Source organism: Triticum dicoccoides, chromosome 3B (assembly GCF_002162155.2).
Source record: "Triticum dicoccoides isolate Atlit2015 ecotype Zavitan chromosome 3B, WEW_v2.0, whole genome shotgun sequence".
NCBI lineage: Eukaryota > Viridiplantae > Streptophyta > Magnoliopsida > Poales > Poaceae > Triticum > Triticum dicoccoides.
In genome coordinates this window covers 28,316,258-28,341,675 of record NC_041385.1, presented here as the reverse complement: position 1 = coordinate 28,341,675, position 25,418 = coordinate 28,316,258, and the positions used below count along the sequence as shown (strand labels likewise).

Below are 25,418 nucleotides of genomic sequence, written 5' to 3'. Positions count from 1 at the left end.
GTTCCACTTCCACGGCATGGACCCTAGCAGCACCGCACTACATTTCTCGCTTCTTCACTTTCACCATAAGCCCATGTTTCATCTGCAGAATACAAGAAAACTTGGGTTGGACAGAATGCCCTTCCAACACCTCCAGGTCGAAGTTCCACACGATGGCAGCAACGACAGTCTTCATCTGCATGATGGCGATGTCCTTTCCGAGGCACATCCTAGGCCCCGAGTTAAACGCCAAGAACTTGTGAGATGGCACATACCGTAGCTCGCTGCCGTTTCCAGAGAGCCACCTCTCCGGCTTGTACTCCCGGCAGTCCTGCCCCCACACCTGCTCCATTCTCCCCATGGAGTAGAGGGAGACGAGGATGGTGTCACCAGCACACACCCCGTGGCCGCTCGGCATCACATCGTCAGCGATCACCGTCTTGCGCTCGATGGGGATCGGAGGGAACAGCCTGAGAGACTCGAACAAAGTGGCGTGCAAGTAGATAAGGGCTTTGGTCTCCTCGGGCTCAAATATAACCATGGTGCTGGCGTGTGCTGCTTTGCCCGAGGCAATAGGGAACAATTCTTTCCGGATACAGGACACGACGTCAGGGTTCTGGGCGAGGCTGTAGAAGAGCCATAGCAACGCCGTGCCGATGGTGTCCCTCCCAGCGATCATGAAGTTGATGAGCGTCGCGCAGAGCAGGCCATCGTTGTATTCTGGATAGTTGATGTATGTAGACATAATATTGTCTACGGGGCCAACAGGACCCTCCTGATCACCAGTATGGCTGCTTGTCATCAGCTTGCTCCTCTCCATCATCTCTGCTATAAACCCACGAAGCACTTTATGCGCCACGGCGAGCTTTCTCTCTGGGCCAATGTTTAGCCACCTCATCGCTTTCCAGCAGCACACTGGCAGGACGTGGCGGAGCAGTGCCATCTCCATGACGGTATCCATGGCGACGGTGGCATGCGTGGGTTGTAGTGGCATGTTATGGCCGCCGGTTGAGAGGAGACCAGGGTCCACGCCGAAGATGGGCGTGGCGGTCACGTCGAACGCGAACCTCGTGATCAAATCATGCATGTCAAACGGGGCCCCGTCACCATACGTGCCAGGAACGGGGTAACGCCCTTCTCCACCTTGTCACGGCAGCAGTCGGCCATCAAGGCGAGCAGCCGCGGGCTGCTGAATATGCTCTGAATCCTAGCGCGCTGCCGGCGGCATGGCTCGCCGTCGACGGTGAAGAAGCTGCCGTCTGTAACGTCGAACATCTCCGAGAACTCCTTGCCCTTGAGGTAGTTTGTGTGGTTTGAGGTGAAAACGTGCCGGACATTGGTCGGGTCACAAGTGATCAAGAAGCGCATGCTAGTTAAGCACGACTTGAGGTTATGCTCATAGGAGGGGAGGACTTCGGCGATGTAATCGTGGAACCTGTGTAGGTTGAGGATGAGTGAAGGGAGGATGCCAAGTATTGGCCAATCCGTCGGTTGCAATGGATGCTTTGATCTCCTAGGCTTGGTGTACATGCAGAAGGCTAAAAGTAGGAGGAGGGCAGAGGTGCAGACGAGCAATTCAGGCGACAGAGTCAATGCCATTGTTGCCAAGCTAATTTGCATGTATGGATATGAACGAGTGCGGAGGCGTACACGGGAGCAGCTCCGACGAGAAGGGTGTGGATATATATAGAGAAGCCCGAGTTATCGGAGTGGCCAAGTGGGCACATAAGAGCATCTCCAACAGGCGCACAAAAGCTTTGCGTGCTAAAATAGTTTTAGCGCGTCACTGTAGCATTTTGGGTGCACCGGATCCAACATCGGTTTTTCAAATGCCCAAAAACACGCGCCCAAAGAACACACAGTGCAACACGCACGATTCGGCACCCCAAATTTACAGCACGCGATAGCGCTTTCTAGCCTAAATCTTTTTTTGCGCGCGCAGTATTTTACAGCTTTTGCTGGAGCTGTTCGGCATCCAAAAAACCTGAATTTTAGCATGCGAAGCAGTTTTCGGGCGCCTGTTGGAGATGCTCTAAGTCTTATTTAAAGCGCTTCAGCACATTAAGTAGTCTCGGCAACGTATATTTGCCTTTGAACCAAAGTCAGGAACCAGTATATTTTCTCCATCCTAAAATAAGTGTCTCAACCTTAGTATAAGTTTATATTTAAGTTAGTACAAAGTTAAGACATTTATTTTGAGACGGAGGGAGTAATTATCAGAGGAATCGCGTGACTAAAAATAACGCAGTAAGACATATTCTCTAGAATTACAAACGTAAGTAAAACTAAAATTTTGATTTTAATCAGACAAAATTTCCGAAAAGCTTCTATGTTATCTTCAAAGCCGCCAGTCGGATCTGTATGTGGTCCTACCTACCTACAACTTGACGATGGTAGCATGAGCTATGTTCAGGCGATATATATGGATGCACTCTAGTAATAATAGGATTATTGAAGCTTGAGGGCATCATCTAATCTTATTGGTCGTGGCTAGACATCGGTCAGATGAAAAAAATGGGGTCAGTCGATTTTGCGAAACGTTGGACGCGAAATCAACGGCCCACGGTTTTTTTTTTCAACCTCTCGGCGCATCTTCTTCCTTGAGCTGTCAGCCACCACCGGCCTAACCGCCGGCCCCGCTGCCGCCGCCCGCGGCCAGCGGCTCCCCCGCATAGCCTCGCAGCCCCGCCTTCCCTGGAACCATCCCCACTGACCCCGGCCATTCCTCTAGGCCCCCCGCGCCGAGTTTTTTCTTCGGCGAAGCCCCACACCGCCGCCCGACCACCGTCCCCACCCTGAACCCTAAAATAGATACTTGGGTGATGACGGCGAGCCCATTCCTTCTCTCCGGCGAGGGCCTTCCTTCTCCTTCCTTCACTCAAAAATCGACTGACCCTGATTTCGAAAATCAGCTGACTGATGTGTAGCTAAACTAAATCTTATTACGATCTGGTTTTGTTAGCCTTTTGTACTCTTATTTTTTTATGGCGAAAAGACCAAATGCCATATATTTCCCCAGCATCCAGTACTGCAGAATGGGCCTAAGTCGACGCATCTATCGCATACCCTTGGACCTTACTATGTGCAATGCAGGCATCACAAACGGTAGAAAAATGAACTTGTGTGCTAGAAAACGAAATGTGTGCGACGGCCCATCCACCGGGCATGATTTTGAGATGAAAACCATGTGTGATAATGGGCACACAGTAAGGTATAATGATGTGTGTGCGATATATAGTCATAACGCGCACGGTTGAAATTTTGTAAACATGTTCGTTGATTGGCAAACAGTTTACAAAGATGAATTATTTGCGACGACTTGGAGCAATGCACATGATGTCTTAATTATATGAATAATCATGTGTGATGATTTGAAAGTTTCGCACAAGATTTCTAAAGGCAACTCGCCTGTGGTAATTCGTGACAACTCACTAGTAGATAAATGGGCTTTTGTCCCGGTTGGTAAGGCCCTTTAGTCCCGGTTTTTGAACCGGGACTAAAGGGTCAATACTAATGCCTCTCCCCTTTAGTCCCGGTTCTTAAACGAACCGGAACTAAAGGCCGCGGCCACGTGGAGCTTCACTTTTAGTCCCGGTTGGTAATACCAACCGGGACTAAAGGAAATTTTACGATTTTTTTTATTTTTTTTTGAATTTTTTTTATTTTTAAATTTCTGAATTATTTTAACCTCTAATCTCTAATCACCATCCCTCATCACTGCTCAATTTATCCTCTAATCTCTAATCACCCCTCATCATTCCAAATCATCTAACTTCCCGAACGGTCACCCATCCTCCCACTCCCCCAGCCTGAGCACGCTTAACTTCCGGGTTCTATTCTCCCTCGTTTCCATGTCTGCACTTGTTGTTTTCCTGACAATAGTAAGATGTCAATCCTATTAACCTTCAGGAATTTTGCTTGACCATGAAGTGACACATTTCATTGTTTGAGTTTGAAACTATTGTTTTAAAAAACAATAATTATTTAGTAACACTAATATTTCTTGAATAATTAGTTTGACCATTGTTTGATCATTGTTTGACCATTCTTTGACCAAAATTCAAAATAGCTGAAATAATTATTTAGTAACACTAATATTGTAGAATAATTAGTTTGACCATTGTTTGACCACAGTTTGAATTTTTTTCGATTTTTTCCACTCTAGATCTAAAAAGGCCCGTAACTTTTTTTCTGTTAGGTTTTTGAGGTTTTTGAAAATGTTTAACGGGGTTTCCCCCATTAAATGTGGATGCAACTTTTTGAGTAGATGATTTTTCATATAAAATACTTTTTCATCCGAGTTAGTATGCAAAAGTTATGCCCATTTTTACAAATTCTCGAGAGATTTTGCAAATAAAGTCGAAATTCATATTTGCAAATTTTCCCAACAACTAGACCACATATCACATGGGAAACTTATTTTCTTTTATTTTTTTGACATTTTCATCATTTTCTTTTATTTTTTTTAAACTGAAAAGGCGATCCGGGGGGGGGGGGGGTAGAGTTTGAAACCCAGTATTTAGTAGTAGCGCGGGTTTTTACCCCTCGCTACTACTATGGCATGTCCCCGAGGGGCACGGTTGAGACCGATTAGTAGTAGCGAGGGGTAAAAACTTAGTAGTAGCGCGAGTTTATAACCATCGCTACTACTATGGCATGGTCCATCTGCACGGTAGAGACCACTTAGTAGTAGCGAGGGTTAAAAACCAACGCTACTGCTATCAACTTAGTAGTAGCGAGGGTTAAAAACCCACGCTACTACTATGGCATGTCCAGGGTTAAAAACCCGCGCTACTGCTATCAACTTAGTAGTAGCGAGGTTTAAAAACCTGCGCTACTAGTAAGTAGCAGTAGCGAGGGGTTTTAACCCTCGCTACTAGTAAGCGTCTGTGTATAAGCTTTTCCCTAGTAGTGTACGCCACACCCCTCCCGATCAACAGGACCCCGTTTCGACCATAGGAGGTCCGTTTCCTCCGTTTTGCGGTACGTCACACCCCTCCCGATGAACAGGATCCCGTTTCGAACGTGGCCGGTCGAACACAAGGACGTTTCCTCCGTTCTGCGGTATGCCAGGCCTCGTTTCCATCGCCTGTTCCGTCCAAGCCCTCCCGATGAACACGACGACACATTTCATTCCGACCCAGCCGGTTGGCTCCCCATGAACACAACGACGACGCTGTTTCTCTGTTCCGACCCAGCCATGTACACGAGCCCTGGCCGTACGTATGCGCGAGTAGGCATTCGAGACCCCGCCCATATGTACACATATGTGGTCGTATTTTCTTTCTTGCACACTGGCCGCTGTACGTACGTATACATGCTATGTGCGCGCCTCTACATCCACCAGTATATATGTATGTACACGTTCGCGACTAGAATGACAATGCTACGTACGTCGACCAGGTGGGTCCTGACTGTCAGGCACTTCCTTGCGTGCGAAGATGTAGCTGGTGGGTCCCAGCAGTCAGGGGGGCGAATCATTTTTTTGCCCAGACGCCCTTCCTTGCGTGCGAAGGTGTGGCTGGTGGGTCCCAGCAGTCAGGGGGGCGAATCGCTTTTTTTCGGACGCACTTCCTTGCGTGTGAAGATGTAGCTGGTGGGTCCCAGCAGTTAGGGGGGCGAATCATTTTTTTCGGACGCACTTCCTTGCGTGCGAAGATGTAACTGGTGGGTCCCAGCAGTCAGGGGGCGAATCATTTTTTTGCGAAATACGGTGGCCCGTCCGGTGGGTCCCCGCTGTCAGGTGGAGGAATAATTTTTTTGCACATAATAAGGAGGCACTTCCTTGCGGCTGCCGTGGACCCAGCTGTCAGCTTCTCCACGTACAGTCCATGTCCGATGGAAGTCGTTCCTTGACCACGTTGACCACGCCGCGCCGAGAGCACCACGGCAGTGGACGACGGTGAGGCCTAGGAAGGGGACGACGCGGAGCCGGGAAAGACGCGGCAGTGGATGCACACGCGGAGAGGAGTACGCGGGTTCACTGGTTCGGCTGCCCTGCCGTCGCTGTAGAATAACATGGGGTGTGGGTGAGTGGAGGGATGGCCTGGCCAGCGGTGGGTGTAGTAGGGGGTGGTGAGGCCTCCGCGGCAGCACAGCCGGCCACGGGAGGCAGGAGCAAGCGGCACGACCGGCGCTGCTTTGGGAGGCTGGAGCAAGAAGACCAGAGGTTAAAGAAGCACGACAGCCGTTGGATGGACATCGTACGGTCACTGCAGCTAGAATCATTTATATTGACTAAGTTGACAAAGCCCTTGGTACGTCAACTTAGTAGGCCCATAGGTCAGCTTTCGAAACGGTGCGCCCCAAATGTCAGGGGAGGAATCATTTTTTGGGCGGGTGAAGCTAGAATATCCGAGATTGAAGAAGAAGCACGACATCCGTTGGATGGACATCCAACGGCCATTGCTGCTAGAACTGTGTGTTGACTATAAGTTGACAAAGCCTTGCATACGCGTCAACTCTGTTTTTTTAGGGGACGCGTCAACTTAGTAGGCCAGAAGTGTGTGGCAGAGAACTTATAGCCCATTTGAGATTTGTAAGAAATGTGCAGCCCATTTTTGAATTATAATGAAATTTACTACAGTCCATTTACAGTTTGTTAAAAGTACAGCCCATTTCAACCAACTGTTCGAAACAGAATTCAATAAAATTTCCCACATTTTGATGGGATCCGAAATATTTTTATCCCGAAATTTCTAGTCAGATTAAATACAATTTCAATATAAATTTATATTACGTAAAAATCCAACGAAACATTGCGCTCGCAACAATTAATGAAAAAAATTTCAATATCCAAAAATAATATTTTATAAACTAATTACGTGTTTGGTGCATTTTTTAATAGTTACTGCCCAGTTTTTATAATTACATCCCATTTATTATTTCTTAAAGCCCATTTTCTTGTTAAGCCTAATGCATACCTCCTAGGAAAGATTTGCAGCCTAGCGGGGCAGAGAATAACAACTTGACCTTTCCTAGGTATTCCTAAAAAAAGTATAGCTGGGCTAGGCATTTTCAGCTTGAAAAAAATTAATATCTAGACTGGATATCTTGCCTAGGCTAGACGGGCCACAGCCCGCCCAGTTAATACCTGCAGCGATGTTTTCGTTGTTGTTCAGAGGAGAAAAATTAATATCTGGGCTAAACATCAAAAAACTCTGCAGTGCTCACACCTCAAAAACACAAATACTGCTCGAGCTGCTTGGTCCCAGCTGTCGGCCGCTTCTTGTGCAATTCTCTCGTTTATTGACTAGTACATAGGTTGACAATGGTGTGGGCCCGTGATGTCAGGAAACCAGGAGGAAGCAAAATAAATTATAGTTTTATATATCTATATCTATATCTATATCTATATCTATATCTACATCTATATCTATACTACTATATAGTGTATTAGTTATGAGATGGATCCAGAGCTTCAATCATAACCGTTGGTCTCCAAAATCCAAGGGCTAAGATCAGCCGGATTTGCCATGAACAATAGACTGGTGTTGCCTCTGCAGTGTTCTAGAATATTCACGTGGTCCTTCCAGAAAAAAAGGCCCATATGCGATGCCTCATGGGCTATATTTTACTGCTTGAGCGCATGACGACTTGAGCCTAGATAATAAGGTTTGGGAGGAGAATGGGAAGAAAAAATAATAGAGTAACATACAGTTTTTTAATGAACCTCCAGTGTTTTAGATGTGAATGTACACTTTTTGAAGGAAATATGCCCTAGAGGCAATAATAAAGTTATTATTTATTTCCTCATATCATGATAAATGTTTATTATTCATGCTAGAATTGTATTAACCGGAAACATGATACATGTGTGAGTACATAGACAAACATATAGTCATTAGTATGCCTCTACTTGACTAGCTCATTAATCAAAGATGGTTATGTTTCCTAACCATAGACATGTGTTGTCATTTGATTAATGAGATCACATCATTAGGAGAATGATGTTATTGACATGACCCATTCCGTTAGCCTAGCACTTGATCGTTTAGTATATTGCTATTGCTTTCTTCATGACTTATACATGTTCCTGTAATTATGAGATTATGCAACTCCCGTTTACCGGAGGAACACTTTGGGTGCTACCAAACGTCACAACGTAACTGGGTGATTATAAAGGAGTACTACAGGTGTCTCCGAAGGTACATGTTGGGTTGGCGTATTTCGAGATTAGGTTTTGTCACTCCGATTGTCGGAGAGGTATCTCTGGGCCCTCTCGGTAATGCACATCACTATAAGCCTTGCAAGCAATGTAGCTAATGAGTTAGTTACGGAATGATGTATTATGTAACGAGTAAAGAGATTTGCCGGTAACGAGATTGAACTAGGTATTGGATACCGATGATCAAATCTCGGGCAAGTAACATACCGATGACAAAGGGAACAACATATGTTGTTATGCGGTTTGACCAATAAAGATCTTCGTAGAATATGTGGGAGCCAATACGGGCATCCAGGTCCCGCTATTGGTTATTGACCGGAAACAAGTTCTATGTCATGTCTACATAGTTCTCGAACCCGTAGGGTCCGCACGCTTAACGTTTCGTTGACGATATAGTATTATATGAGTTATGTATGTTGGTAACTGAATGTTGTTCGGAGTCGCGAATGAGATCATGGATATGACGAGGAACTCCGGAATGGTCCGGAGATAAAGTTTGATATATGGGATAATAGTGTTTGATCTCCGGAAGAGTTCCGGAATTCACCGGAAGGGGTTCCGGATGTTTCCCGAAATGTTTGGGTACGAGAACACGTTATTTGGGCCAAAGGGGAAAGCCCACAAGGTTTTTGGAAAGCGCAAAAGGAAGTTTTGCGGAGTCCAGGGGCCAGACGCCAGGGTCCCTGGCGTCTGGGTCCAGACGCTGGGAACCCTGGCGTCTGGCCCTGGAGTCCGAGAAGGACTATTGCCTTTCGGGTGAAACCAACTTTGTGGAGGCTTTTACTCCAAGTTTCGACCCCAAGGCTCAACATATAAATAGAGGGGCAGGGCTAGCACCAAAGACACATCAAGAAACACCAAGCCGTGTGCCAGCAACCCCTTCCCCTCTAGTTCATCCTCCGTCATAGTTTCCGTAGTGCTTAGGCGAAGCCCTGCGGAGATTGTTCTTCACCAACACCGTCACCATGCCGTCGTGCTGCCGGAACTCATCTACTACTTCGCCCGTCTTGCTGGATCGAGAAGGCAAGGACATCATCGAGATGAACGTGCAGAACTCGGAGGTGCCGTGCGTTCGGTACTTGATCGGTCGGATCGTGAAGACGTACGACTACATCAACCGCGTTGATAAACGCTTTCGCTTAGCGATCTTCAAGGGTATGAAGATACACTCCTCCTCTCATTGCTATGCATCACCATGATCTTGTGTGTGCGTAGGAAAATTTTGAAATTACTACTTTCCCCAACAGTGGTATTAGAGCCAGGTTTTATGCGTTGATGTTATATGCACGAGTAGAACACAAGTGAGTTGTGGGCGATACAAGTCACACTGCTTACCAGCATGTCATACTTTGGTTCGGCGGTATTGTGAGATGAAGCGGCCCGGACCGACATTACGCGTACGCTTACGCGAGACTGGTTTCACCATTACGAGCACTTGTGCTTAAAGGTGGCTGGCGGGTGTCTGTCTCTCTCACTTTAGCTGAATCGAGTGTGGCTACGCCCGGTCCTTGCGAAGGTTAAAACAGCACTAACTTGACGAACTATCGTTGTGGTTTTGATGCGTAGGTAAGAACGGTTCTTGCTAAACCCGTAACAGCCACGTAAAATTTGCAACAACAAAGTAGAGGACGTCTAACTTGTTTTTGCAGGGCATGTTGTGATGTGATATGGTCAAGATGTGATGCTATATTTTTGTATGAGATGATCATGTTTTGTAACCGAAGTTATCGGCAACTGGCAGGAGCCATATGGTTGTCGCTTTATTGTATGAAATGCAAACGCCCTGTAATTGCTTTACTTTATCACTAAGCGGTAGCGATAGTCGTAGAAGCAATAGATGGCGTAACGACAACGATGCTACGATGGAGATCAAGGTGTCGCGCCGGTGACGATGGTGATCACGACGGTGCTTCGAAGATGGAGATCACAAGCACAAGAAGATGATGGCCATATCATATCACTTATATTGATTGCATGTGATGTTTATCCTTTATGCATCTTATCTTGCTTTGATTGACGGTAGCATTTTAAGATGATCTCTCACTAATTATCAAGAAGTGTTCTCCCTGAGTATGCACGGTTGCGAAAGTTCTTCGTGCTGAGACACCACGTGATGATCGGGTGTGATAGGCTCTACGTTCAAATACAACGGGTGCAAAACAGTTGCACACGCGAAATACTCGGGTTAAACTTGACGAGCCTAGCATATACAGATATGGCCTCGGAACACGGAGACCGAAAAGGTCAAGCGTGAATCATATAGTAGATATGATCAACATAATGATGTTCACCATTGAAACTACTCCATCTCACGTGATGATCGGACATGGTTTAGTTGATTTGGATCACGTGATCACTTAAATGACTAGAGAGATGTCTGTCTAAGTGGGAGTTCTTAAGTAATATGATTAATTGAACTTAAATTTATCATGAACTTAGTACCTGATAGTATTTTGCTTGTCTATGTTTGTTGTAGATAGATGGCTCGTGCTGTTGTTCCGTTGAATTTTAATGCGTTCCTTGAGAAAGCAAAGTTGAAAGATGATGGTAGCAACTACACGGACTGGGTCCGTAACCTGAGGATTATCCTCATTGCTGCACAGAAGAATTACGTCCTGGAAGCACCGCTGGGTGCCAGGCCTACTGCTGATGCAACCGACGACGTTAAGAACGTCTGGCAGAGCAAAGCTGATGACTACTCGATAGTTCAGTGTGCCATGCTTTACAGCTTAGAACCGGGTCTTCAACGACGTTTTGAACATCATGGAGCATATGAGATGTTCCAGGAGTTGAAGTTAATATTTCAAGCATATGCCCGGATTGAGAGATATGAAGTCTCCAATAAGTTCTATAGCTGCAAGATGGAGGAGAATAGTTCTGTCAGTGAACACATACTCAAAATGTCTGGGTATAATAATCACTTGATTCAACTGGGAGTTAATCTTCCTGATGATAGTGTCATTGACAGAATTCTCTAATCACTGCCACCAAGCTACAAGAGCTTCATGATGAACTATAATATGCAAGGGATGGACAAGACTACTCCTGAGCTCTTCGCAATGCTAAAAGCCGCGGAGGTAGAAATGAAGAAGGAGCATCAAGTGTTGATGGTTAACAAGACCACCAGTTTCAAGAAAAAGGGCAAAGGGAAGAAGAAGGGGAACTTCAAGAAGAACAGCAAACAAGTTGCTGCTCAAGAGAAGAAACCCAAGTCTGGACCAAAGCCTGAAACTGAGTGCTTCTACTGCAAGCAGACTGGACACTGGAAGCGGAACTGCCCCAAGTATTTGGCGGATAAGAAGGATGGCAAAGTGAACAAAGGTATATGTGATATACATGTTATTGATGTGTACCTTACTAATGCTCACAGTAGTACCTGGGTATTTGATGCTGGTTCTGTTGCTAATATTTGCAACTTGAAACAGGGACTACGGATTAAGCGAAGATTGGCTAAGGACGAGGTGACGATGCGCGTGGGAAATGGTTCCAAAGTCGATGTGATCGCGGTCGGCACGCTACCTCTACATCTACCATCGGGATTAGTTTTAGACCTAAATAATTGTTATTTGGTGCCAGCGTTAAGCATGAACATTATATCTGGATCTTGTTTGATGCGAGACGGTTATTCATTTAAATCAGAGAATAATGGTTGTTCTATTTATATGAGTAATATCTTTTATGGTCATGCACCCTTGAAGAGTGGTCTATTTTTATTGAATCTCGATAGTAGTGATACACATATTCATAGTGTTGAAACCAAAAGATGCAGAGTTGATAATGATAGTGCAACTTATTTGTGGCACTGCCGTTTAGGTCATATCGGTGTAAAGCGCATGAAGAAACTCCATACTGATGGGCTTTTGGAATCACTTGATTATGAATCACTTGGTACTTGCGAACCGTGCCTTATGGGCAAGATGACTAAAACGCCGTTCTCCGGAACTATGGAGCGAGCAACTGATTTGTTGGAAATCATACATACTGATGTTTGTGGTCCAATGAATGTTGAGGCTCGCGGCGGGTATCTTTATTTTCTCACCTTCACAGATGACTTGAGCAGATATGGGTATATCTACTTGATGAAACACAAGTCTGAAACATTTGAAAAGTTCAAAGAATTTCAGAGTGAAGTGGAAAATCATCGTAACAAGAAAATAAAGTTTCTACGATCTGATCGTGGAGGAGAATATTTGAGTTACGAGTTTGATTTACATTTGAAACAATGCGGAATAGTTTCACAACTCACGCCACCCGGAACACCACAACGAAATGGTGTGTCCGAACATCGTAATCGTACTTTACTAGATATGGTGTGATCTATGATGTCTCTTACTGATTTACCGCTATTGTTTTGGGGTTATGCTTTAGAGACGGCCGCATTCACGTTAAATAGGGCACCATCAAAATCCGTTGAGACGACGCCTTATGAACTGTGGTTTGGCAAGAAACCAAAGTTGTCATTTCTTAAAGTTTGGGGCTGCGATGCTTATGTGAAGAAACTTCAACCAGATAAGCTCGAACCTAAATCGGAGAAATGTGTCTTCATAGGATACCCAAAAGAGACCATTGGGTACACCTTCTATCACAGATCTGAGGGCAAGATTTTTGTTGCTAAAATCGGATCCTTTCTAGAGAAGGAGTTTCTCTCGAAAGAAGTGAGTGGGAGGAAAGTAGAACTTGATGAGATAACAGTATCTACTCCCTTGTTGGAAAGTAGTTCATCACAAGAACCGGTTCCTGTGACAGCTACACCAATTAGTGAGGAAGCTAATGATATTGATCATGAAACTTCAGATCAAGTTTCTACTGAACCTCGTAGGTCTACCAGAGTAAGATCCGCACCAGAGTGGTACGGTAATCCTATTCTGGAAGTCATGTTACTTGACCATGATGAACCTACGAACTATGAGGAAGCGAAGATGAGCCCAAATTCCGCAAAATGGCTAGAGGCCATGAAATCTGAGATGGGATCCATGTATGAGAACAAAGTATGGACTTTGGTTGACTTGCCCGATGATCGGCAAGCCATTGAGAATAAATGGATCTTTAAGAAGAAGACTGACGCTGATGGTAATGTAACTGTCTATAAAGCTCGACTTGTTGCGAAAGGTTTTCGACAAGTTGAAGGGGTTGACTACGATGAGACTTTCTCACCCGTAGTGATGCTTAAGTCAGTCCGAATCATGTTAGCTATTGCTGCATTTCATGATTATGAAATCTGGCAAATGGATGTCAAAACTGCATTCTTGAATGGATTTCTGGAAGAAGAGTTGTACATGATGCAGCCAGAAGGTTTTGTTGATTCAAAAGGTGCTAACAAAGTGTGCAAGCTCCAGCGATCCATTTATGGACTGGTGCAAGCATCTCGGAGTTGGAATAAACACTTTGATAGTGTGATCAAAGCATATGGTTTTATACAGACTTTTGGTGAAGCCTGTATTTACAAGAAAGTGAGTGGGAGCTCTGTAGCATTTCTGATATTATATGTAGATGACATATTATTAATTGGAAATGATATAGAATTTCTGGATAGCATAAAGGGATACTTGAATAAAAGTTTTTCAATGAAAGACCTCGGTGAAGCTGCTTACATATTGGGCATCAAGATTTATAGAGATAGATCAAGACGCTTAATAGGACTTTCACAAAGAACATACCTTGATAAAATTTTGAAAAAGTTCAAAATGGATCAGGCAAAGAAAGGGTTCTTGCCTGTGCTTCAAGGTGTGAAGTTGAGTCAAACTCAATGCCCGACCACAGCAGAAGATAGAGAGAAAATGAAAGATATTCCCTATGCTTCAGCCATAGGCTCTATCATGTATGCAATTCTGTGTACCAGACCTGACGTATGCTTAGCAATAAGTTTGGCAGGGAGGTACCAAAGTAATCCAGGAGTGGATCACTGGACATCGGTCAAGAACATCCTGAAATACTTGAAAAGGACTAAGGATATGTTTCTCGCATATGGAGGTGACAAAGAGCTAGTCGTAAATGGTTACGTCGGTGCAAGCTTTGACACTGGTCCGGACGATTCTAAATCGCAAACTGGATACGTGTTTTTATTAAACGGTGGAGCTGTAAGTTGGTGCAGTTCTAAACAAAGCGTCGTGGCGGGATCTACATGTGAAGCGGAGTACATAGCTGCTACGGAAGCAGCAAATGAAGGAGTCTGGATGAAGGAGTTCATTTCCGATCTAGGTGTCATACCTAGTGCATCGGGACCAATGAAGATCTTCTGTGACAATACTGGTGCAATTGCTTTGGCAAAGGAATCCAGATTTCACAAGAGGACCAAGCGCATCAAGAGACGCTTCAATTCCATCCGGGACCAAGTCCAAGTGGGAGACATAGAAATTTGCAAGATACATACGGATCTGAATGTTGCAGACCCATTGACTAAGCCTCTTCCACGAGCAAAACATGATCAGCACCAAGACTCCATGGGTGTTAGAATCATTACTGTGTAATCTAGATTATTGACTCTAGTGCTGGTGGGAGACTGAAGGAAATATGCCCTAGAGGCAATAATAAAGTTATTATTTATTTCCTCATATCATGATAAATGTTTATTATTCATGCTAGAATTGTATTAACCAGAAACATGATACATGTGTGAGTACATAGACAAACATATAGTCACTAGTATGCCTCTACTTGACTAGCTCATTAATCAAAGATGGTTATGTTTCCTAACCATAGACATGTGTTGTCATTTGATTAATGAGATCACATCATTAGGAGAATGATGTGATTGACATGACCCATTCCGTTAGCCTAGCACTTGATCGTTTAGTATATTGCTATTGCTTTCTTCATGACTTATACATGTTCCTGTAACTATGAGATTATGCAACTTCCGTTTACCGGAGGAACACTTTGGGTGCTACCAAATGTCACAACGTAACTGGGTGATTATAAGGGAGTACTACAGGTGTCTCCGAAGGTACATGTTGGGTTGGCGTATTTCGAGATTAGGTTTTGTCACTCCGATTGTCGGAGAGGTATCTCTGGGCCCTCTCGGTAATGCACATCACTATAAGCCTTGCAAGCAGTGTAGCTAATGAGTTAGTTACGGAATGATGTATTACGTAACGAGTAAAGAGATTTGCCGGTAACGAGATTGAACTAGGTATTGGATACCGACGATCAAATCTCGGGCAAGTAACATACCGATGACAAAGGGAACAACATATGTTGATATGCGGTTTGACCGATAAAGATCTTCGTAGAATATGTGGGAGCCAATATGGGCATCCAGGTTCCGCTATTGGTTATTGACCGGAAACAAGTTCTAGGTCATGTCTACATAGTTCTCGAACCCGTAGGGTCCGCACGCTTAACGTTTCGTTGACGATATAGTATTATATGAGTTATGTATGTTGGTAACCGAATGTTGTTCGGAGTCGCGAATGAGATCATGGACATGACGAGGAACTCCGGAATGGTCCGGAGATAAAGTTTGATATATGGGATAATAGTGTTTGATCTCCGGAAGAGTTCCGGAATTCACCGGAAGGGGTTCCGGATGTTTCCCAAAATGTTTGGGTACGAGAACCCGTTATTTGGGCCAAAGGGGAAAGCCCACAAGGTTTTTGGAAAGCGCAAACGGAAGTTTTGCGGAGTCCAGGGGCCAGATGCCAGGGTCCCTGGCGTCTGGGTCCAGACGCCGGGAACCCTGGCGTCTGGCCCTGGAGTCCGAGAAGGACTCTTGCCTTTCGGGCGAAACCGACTTTGTGGAGGCTTTTACTCCAAGTTTCGACCCCAAGGCTCAACATATAAATAGAGGGGCAGGGCTAGCACCAAAGACACATCAAGAAACACCAAGCCGTGTGCCGGCAACCCCGTCCCCTCTAGTTCATCCTCCGTCATAGTTTCCGTAGTGCTTAGGCGAAGCCCTGCGGAGATTGTTCTTCACCAACACCGTCACCACGCCGTCGTGCTGCCGGAACTCATCTACTACTTCGCCCGTCTTGCTGGATCGAGAAGGCGAGGACGTCATCGAGCTGAACGTGTGCAGAACTCGGAGGTGCCGTGCGTTCGGTACTTGGATCGGTCGGATCGTGAAGACGTACGACTACATCAACCATGTTGATAAACGCTTCTGCTTAGCGATCTTGAAGGGTATGAAGATACACTCCTCCTCTCGTTGCTATGCATCACCATGATCTTGTGTGTGCGTAGGAAAATTTTGAAATTACTACGTTCCCCAACACTTTTTTGTATGAATATTAAAAGCAATTGTGGGTGGAATTCCATTTATCAAAATCACTCCATTATATTTTTTTTCGAGTCACACTCCAAAATCACTCCATAACGTGTGGCGCCAGAGTAGCCGCCACCCACCATTGCTATATAAACTACTGCGCCGGCCATAGCCGCAATCATCCGCATCCGTTTCCTTTCTGCTGTCCGCACCACTACTGCCGACCATGGCTTCCTTGCGCTCCAGCGCTCTTCGGGGCGGGCGGACGACGGACCACAAGGAAATGGCAGCTATTGCTGCCGACCGGCTTGCCGGAAGGCATCCGGAGGACGAAGACGTCCCAGTGGAGAACATGGTAGTCGACGATCCGGCGCCAACCCTCTCCTCTGTGCCATCCTCGCTGGTGCATTGCACCATGACCATCAGCGAGGCCCATGCCCAATATATTGACACGGTGAGGCATATGCGTGAGGAGCAGTTCCGGGAGGCGCAGGCCGACGCCGCCTACAACCACCATCTCCTCCAGGAGCACCTGCAGGCGAAGGAGCAGATCACCGCAGAGCGGGCGGAGCAGGAGGCGCTGCTCGACTCGTACCGCTCCGCCCGCAAGGGCCGCCTCGAGCGCTGGCGGTACCGCATGCGGGTGGCGGAGGCCGCGGCTGCCTACAATGAGGGCGATGAAGCGGGCGAGGCGCTGTTTGGTGAGACCGAGGACGAGGCAGAGGACAATGCCGGCTCCAACGAGTCACCCTCTGCTGGCGTCGATGAGGCCCTGCTCCGCCGAGGCCTCGCGGCGCAACCAACAAGGCAGAGGACACCGCCGGCTCCGCCGAGGCCCCGCCCCGCCAACAACGAGGCAGAGGACATCGCCGACTCAGCCAAGGACCCACCCTGCCGGCAACATGGGGGAGGATTTCCACCGCTCCACCGAGGCGCCGCCCGCCGGCAACAAGACAGAGGACATCACCGGCTCCGCCGAGGCCCTGCCCCGCTGCCAACGAGGCCGCGCCACACAGAAAACGAGGAAGAGTAGAACATGGTAGGTCGCCGCCGCTCGGGTCCAAGTAAGGCCACCGCTGCTACCCTCCGATTGAAGCCAAGCTAGGCGGGTTGACCATTGACGGCCGGTTAGCTTCTTGGCGGCGACGTGGAGTCGGAGAGCTGCGCTGGAGAAGAACGCTGCTTCTACTTAACTGCTGGTGCAGTTGGCTGACTGACACGTTGGCCCAACAGGCCACATGTCAGTTACGCAACTGCACCCGCAGTTAAGTTACTGAAGCTTCTGTTCGGCTCAGCGGGACACCGGTGGGTAGCTTCGGTTAATTAACTATACCTCCAGCGCACCCCTTTTTAGTTGAAGAATGTATGAAATGTAATGAAATCCGGCATGTTTATATGAAATCTGACCGTGTATGAATGAATTTATTTCGATTAGTTCGAATTCCTGTATCACTGGCATTGGATGAACATGCAAAACAATACGTACTAGCATTATTCCCAGGGTGATCACCTCGTTTGCAGTAGTTTCACATGTACTCCCTCTGGTCCTTTCTATACAAGTTTTGTCTGCAGTCAAAGTATCTCTACTTTGACCAATCTTATACAAAAAAGTATGCACTTTCACAATGTGCGAAGTAAAAAGGAACATAAGGAGTACAAAGAGTTCGAGCAGCTTTTTAGCGTTTCTGTACATTGCAATCAAACACACAGGGCTGGCAATTCATAGAGAACATTCAAAACAACCGATGATTATGCATCTCAGCGACTCACATTTCAGAGGCAATATTTACTTCACAACTAAAGAATAAAGAAAAAATTGATCGACGCTGCTGACAGCAAGGGCGTCCCATTCGAAAATATCAAACGCATGTCTTAAAATCAATGAGAAAAATTTGACAAGGTTGTCCCATTCCAAAATATCAAATGCCTACGATTGTGGAATGGGCAGGGTTTGACATCAGTTCGCACATTGACATGGCACCTCGTGCTAAATAAACCAGCTGTTCTTTTTGTGCAGTTCCACCAAAACCAACCAAATTCGCGCGTAGCTTGTATGATTTCGCCCTTATATATTGCAATGCCTTGAACTTATCGGCACCTCCTTTCTTGTGGTGGACATGAATGATTCGATGTATTCATGAACATTTTGTGCAGTTCCCATTGAAATCAAGCTGATCACCCCTATTTGCACAAATACAAAAAAAGTGATTAGTATAAAGCAAATTGTACTATGAATTGACAGTTTAAACAGGCACCCAAATGGTTCATGTAGAGCACACTTTTAGAAAAATGGAACTCACCAGAAAGAATCCTAGAACAACATTGTACTCGTCACAACAAAAAATGGAGATTTGTCAGTCCTTCTAAGCTGAAGTTAGTTTGGTCTTGTGGGGAGTAATGTAACCATCCTTCAACTGCTCCTTCTGATGAGAATCCTAGAACAACATTGTACTCGCGCATCACAACAAAAAATGGAGATTTGTCAGTCCTTCTGAGCTGAAGTTAGTTTGGTCTTGTGGGGAGTAATGTAACCATCCTTCAACAGCTCCTTCTGATGAGAAGATAGACAGGGCTTCTTCATCCCGACATAATCGGAACTAGTCACTTCACGTACTCCATATTTTCTTCAGAGGAAGATGATCCTGTTGTGCAAAGACAAGAGGACAACTAAATGCTAGCATCCCTATTTGCTCGAAAAAGGAAAGGAAATATTTAAAACAGCACAGATGAAGCACTTCTCAAGGACAATACCACTTTTTCATGACAGTATCTAAATAGCAGCACAACACCAATAGAGATGATAAAGCTCAGTCATATGGATGAATTAGTGGGCGAGTACCAACCTTTGTCAGGAGGCTTATTGTGTAGAGCATACAGATCAAACACTTCTCCGGAACCATCTGTTGCTATCTACTGTGGTGGCCATGCTTACTATATACTCCTTGATTAGTTTAATGTTTCCAACATCTTTTTGTGCAGTTCCACTAAAATATATGGTATCTTCAAAGAAGATCCCTGTTTGCACAAGTAGAGATAATTATGTATTACATTAAGAGTGTCATCAAATCAGTGGCCAAACAATTGCTCATTCCAGCCATAGCAATAAATTAAGATGCAAAACTATATCATTACTTGTCTCATCACAGTTCCAGTGCTTCATTACAGCACCGGGAGTTGATTTTTGTTTTTCTGCTTGTTCTTCCCCTTCATCACTTGGTTCAATAACAGACAAGCTTCGCCTTCAATGTAAGATTTGGCATGTCAATTAGGGAGCACAAGTATAGCACTAAACAATGACATTAAATTTCTGATGAAAGTGGCAAAATATAGGCCAACAGTTGTGAAATATCCTTATATTACCTCAATGGGATATTACGGTGCACATACAGATTGGAAGTCTTGTCTCCATTTGTGCAGTTCACTAAAATCAAGCAACATTATCATACAAGTAGCACAACATATGAAAGCACACTGCAGAATCATGTGAAAGAAGGCTAGTACTAACCTCTCATGATGCGGAATTCAAACAACTCACAAGAAGAAGATCTGAACCAAATTTGCCAACACGGATGGGAAGTAAGATCTCCTCTTGTGCAGTTCCATTAATATCAAGCAATCAAGCAACGTTGTTGGTGTGACATTTTGGTTGAACTGCACAAAACACTCTTAAAACAAAAGTGTTTTGTGCAGTGCAACAAAAGGTCACAATGGCAACGAGGTGAAGTAGATAACCCTGTTTACACAGAGGTGCAAAGGAAACAATTAGTGGTCATTAACGATGGATGACACAGAAGCCAACAAAAAGAAGCATCTACCTTATCTAAATGGGAAAGAAATCGACAGTAGCATTTCTCAAACGGTGGCATTGATTAATATTAACATAGAGATTATATTAACAACAAAATTCATTGAACATGTAATTTGCTTTTAACTGTGACATTGCATCAATTTTCCAGCGGCATTATTAGAGGGTGTTTGTTTACAGGGAAATTTTGGTGTAGGGACTAAAAAAACTCCGTGTCAGTCCCATCTAAACCGAACAAGAGGGACTTTTAGGGACTAAATGTGGGCATTTTGGACTAAAAAAATAAGACCCCAAGGGAGTCTTTTTGGGACTTTTTCCAACAGTTGCCCCTGCCACGCATCGCACCTTGTCTCTATTAGTTCATTACTAGGGGCAACATGGTCTTTTAGCATGTCATTTAATAACCTCTAGTCCATGCTTAGTCCCTGGAACCAAGAAGGTAGGGACTAGGGAGTTTTTAACCAAACAGGGCCTTAGATTAACAACATATAATGAGTTGCACGGGACAGTGGACGCACCAGCACCATGTGCATCTACCGATGTATTGTGGTCATGCACAGTCTGTTGCAACAAAGAATAAACAGCCAAGGAGCATATTTGTGTTGGTCCCAGTTTTTTTTATCTGTAGACACATTTCCCTATGTGAGCGCAGCAAATCTAGTCCTGCTCAAACTTTACAGCCTTGTCCCCCAAAACAAAAGATCAGTTTGTTACAGATGTGCGTACTGCGTTTGTCATTGTTTTCCCTTTTCGACCAACGTAGGTGCTGGATAGCCAGCCTGTACTAGTACTTTCGCCCCTTCCTTTCCTCTTTGAACCACGTCCTAGATTTATACGATACAACTTTCCACACTACTTTCCCCCATTCTTTTCCTGTTTGAACCACGTCCTAGATTCATGCTATACAACTTTCCACCTTCATTTCCTATTTGAACCACATCCTAGATTCATGCTATATACAAATTTTCCCACTACGTTCCCCTACTCCTTTCCTCTTTGAACCACGTCCCAGATACATGGTATACATGCAGCTAGAGCAATGCATGTGGAGTAAGTAAATTATACCTTAAGGTTCTTGGGGCATGGTTCGGTGGGCGACGGGACGACGGCAAATAAGAAGGGGTCAGAGGCCCTCCCGTAGCGCAGCTGGGTGAAAGTGAACAGTTGCGCCGGTAGTGGATTCCCTCCCTCGCCGACGGTGACAATGTTAAGCCTCCTTCCCTTCCCGGCAGACGGATCCTGCTGGCTCTTTGAGCAGTAGTGAGGGGAGAGAGAGGCCAACGAAGTCTTGTTTATATCTGGAGAGGGCGAGAGAGTTTGAAGAGAGCAACTACAAGCGCTGAGGCTCCAGCATGTATATATATACTAGAGAGAGAGTGTGAAGCATGCAAACCCTAGAAAACAAGTGCCGAGGCTGCATCTTATACGTGATGAGGTGATTATACGGTCACTACGGTCATTACGAGATCGTATAGCTCAGTATCCATCCATTTTGACCAGTCAAAGAATCCTCCTGGCACAAATTATGCTCAAGTGTAGTTATCAAACCTGAGACCTCAAGTTTGATGAGCGAACAGGCTAACCAGCTACACAACCCGCCCGTTATGTTCAACGAGAGGAAAATAACCTTTTATACGTTCCTGCATTCGTGTGACAAGCATGTCGTGTTTTTGTTTGTGTGTGTGTGGGAGTCATTGGGATTTCAATCATAATCGTGTCATGTGGCTTTGGTGGTAAGACAATCCACAGTGGTGCAGAAATAATGCAGCCTTAGTCACCTTACCTCTCTCCATGTAGTACGTTGGGTCTCACCAGTCAGAGGGTGAAACAAACAAATTAATAAGAAAAATAAAAGCGCCAGCGGTGTATCTTACCTCACACATCTCGCTACTGCTCGGGAACACTGTCCAATTGATCCCTCTGTTCGCTCACGTACTATTTTAAGTGAATCCTTATTATAACATGCACACAATTTTGGGCACTTGTATTCGACTTAAGTCAGTGTGCCACCGTATCTCGTATACCTACTACTCCCTCCGTCTAGGTGTAATAAGTCATGTTAGAAGGTGCAACGGGACCAAGGTGCGTGCGTGTGTGTGTGTGTGTGTGTGTGTGTGTGTGTATGTGTGTTTAACAACATGTGTATGTTAGAGAGAGCGACAGATCGACCTACTCCTACAAAGAGGTGGTGTGTAGTGTACGATTTTAGCCACGAGAGTCGGTGCATCCTCTTGTTTCCGGGCGTGTCCGGTAGGGACATGCGTACAGCTGCCACGCCCGCTCCTGACCAGCCTGGCCCACCCAAAGCCCCTCCATCGCCCGTGCGCGCTTCCCGTCCGAAACGGTCAGTGCCGCTCCAAAGAATCGGTGCCGCATTCATGCCCGGGCAGAGCGGACGCGACCTCTCACTGGCACAAGAGTGATGGTTGCTTCGTCCGTCCAACTTACTGCTGGGTCTATGTGATTTGACAGCTCATTGGTCTTTATTACTGAGGTGGTAGGACTGCTAGATGTCCCACGCTTTCGGTGAAAGGAGGTACTACTAGATTACAATTCTCTCCATTCTTACAGTGGAGGAGTGCAAGATCAGTGAAAACACGCAGGCTCAGTGATTACATGGCCCACCTCACACTATCACCATATTTTCTGGACACCGTGCGACACCTAACTCTTTACATAGTACTCCCTCCGTTCTTAAATATTACTAGATGAGTCCCCGCGCGTAGCCGCGGAACAGCCGTATATCTCTCTGCGCAAAATTATCGATTTCATAGAACTAAAAAAACTCTATAACCGCATGACAAATGTGGTAGCCAAACTAAATAAACTCCCACCATCATTTAGATCATCCCACGTAAGGAAAAAAGATCAGCCAACTCCTACTGCATAATGGGATTATATTTTTCTTTTTGACATGTTAATGGGACTTAAAAGCTCATTTACATGCATGCTACCGGTCCATGCTTGCATGCAGACATGTTGATGTGATTTAAAACCCACTCACATGCATGCCACGGTATTTCTGCATGCTTGCATGTGGCTTAGTGCGGAGCCTCTCAACGTGTAGATCAGACGGCTATTATGGACTGATTTAATTCATCTAACGGCACATTAATTTTGATGATGTGGCTCAAGGAGAGGATAGAGAATTCCTAGTAGTGGGGGCTAGCTATTACTAGTAGATAAGTCTTTGTAGAGATTCCACTAGGTGAACTACATACGGAATAAAATGAATGAATCTACACTTAAAATGCATCTATATACATCCGCATGTGGTTCATGGTGAAATCTCTACAAAGACTTATGTAGGAACGGAGGAAGTACTAGTATAGTACGTACTGTAATTTATTAGAGAGATAAATTTGTACAATGCTATGAAGCTTCCAGCTTCTATTACATGTATCTTGCGTCCAAGGTTGCCCGTTGCAACATTTCATCAAATACAAAGGAGACTAACATGCATGCTATTGCATCTCAATGATTGACAAATCATAGCCAATATGTACTCCCTCCATTCCAAAATAAGTGTCTCAACTTTATGCAAACTTTAGTACAAAGTTGTACTACTACTAAAGTTGACACTTATTTTGGAACAGAGACATCTAAAGAAAAAAAACGATCCATGCAGTCCCTAGCCCTTGAACCGTAAACCCTAACCAGGCTTAAATTTGCTGGCAACGTTGGAGCTACCCAAGAAATGAAGTTTGCAACCCTATGACCATCCGATCATTTTGTGCAGTTTCACCAAAATTGAGATGAGCATACCCGTGGCAAAGAAATTGAAGAATCATGATTAGAATAAGATTACTGGGACTAGTTGATTCACAAATACAGTACGTAGAAGCCAGTAGAGGTATGTGCGGGGCAAAGAAGTAGAGAAATATCCACAGGGAGTGATGTGGGCAGCTGGAGCAGTGGTGCAAGCTGGCTGTAAAGGGAGTTGTACCTGAGGGACGTAGCTCAACCTTGAGGAGGGCGGCAGGAGGCGGCAACTGGCCACGTCGTGGCAGTAAGCAAGGGACGAAGGCAACCTCACCGGCTTTGTGAGAGAGAACGGTGGGGACCCCCGGTCGGGACGTGCCGATAGTGAGTTTTCACCGTCGGCGATGGTGACCGCATCTACACTAAGCATCCACCCCTTCCCCCAGCGGACGTGATCTGCCGAGATGTTAGAGATGTGGTCATAGTCGTTTTGTGCGAGAGAGTGTCAAAAGAGCAACCCCAGCAAGCAATCGTGTAGGCTGGCCCGTCCTAACTATGTATATAGTGGAGCGGTTTCCTTTTCTCTCCATATGAACCTATCATATTGCGTACGTGCCACTGAAGAAAAAAAACTTTATTTATAAATGACGCGACACCTACTACTCATTCTCCTATAACCTTGCGCTTGGCATCTCCAAAACATTAACCTTGCGATTGGCTCTTCGCCTCTTCGGGAAGTCGTGCAATAATGGCAGTGCAGTATATATCGTTCTGGCTATATGAGGCCGAATGAATTGATGCATGTCCACCACGCGGGAGAGGGTCGAGGGGCGAGGGAGAGTGCTACATACAGAGCAAAATGAGTGAATCTACACTCTAAAATACGTCTATATACATCAGTGTTTGGAGTATGTACTAGTAGTTCATATTGAAATCTACTAAAGGACATATATATTCCAAACAATATGATATAATATCTATAACCAAGGTATTAGTAGGGACGAGGAGTAAACGGAGGGAGTAGTAAATTTTTCTCCTTGTCCTGCGAGCCACCGCGCGCATGGGCGAGGGAGCGGGCATAAGGCGGAGCAAGCTTCACCTCATCCTGCGAGCCATCACGCCCGTGGGCGGGGGAGACAGCGTACTAAGAAAGCTTCTCCTTGTTCTGCGAGTTGATGGGACACATCAAAATTACTCCAGTGTATAGATCCTTGCCTCTAAGGTAGGCCCCACATGGTTTGCCTCTTTTCTTAATTTAACATGACGCGTCAAGTCACAGTTTGTTTGTTCACCCGTGGTAGATGATCCTCCCTCCACCAAGTGGACAACCAGTACACGTGCCAAATTACCACGTGGGCTGCCTTTTTCATACAGAAAGGAGCTCCACCGTGTACCCGCGTGGGTGTGGTTGGGAAAGAGACGGGAGTACGTGCGCCGTGCATGCACCTCTTCTCTTCGTGCACGTCCCCCACCTACGTGGGTGTGTGTGAGAGATACAAACCGTGTTCGTGAGTGTTTTTTGTTTTGGGATGGGGGGTTGATTTCGTGAATTATTTGTGGGA

General features: G+C 45.4%; 1 pseudogene; it reads right to left on the bottom strand.

Annotated features, from left to right (window-relative positions):
- Positions 1–37: 37 nt before the first annotated feature.
- On the bottom strand, positions 38–1,578 carry LOC119280603 (annotated as a pseudogene).
- Between the last annotated feature and the right edge of the window lie 23,840 nt (positions 1,579–25,418).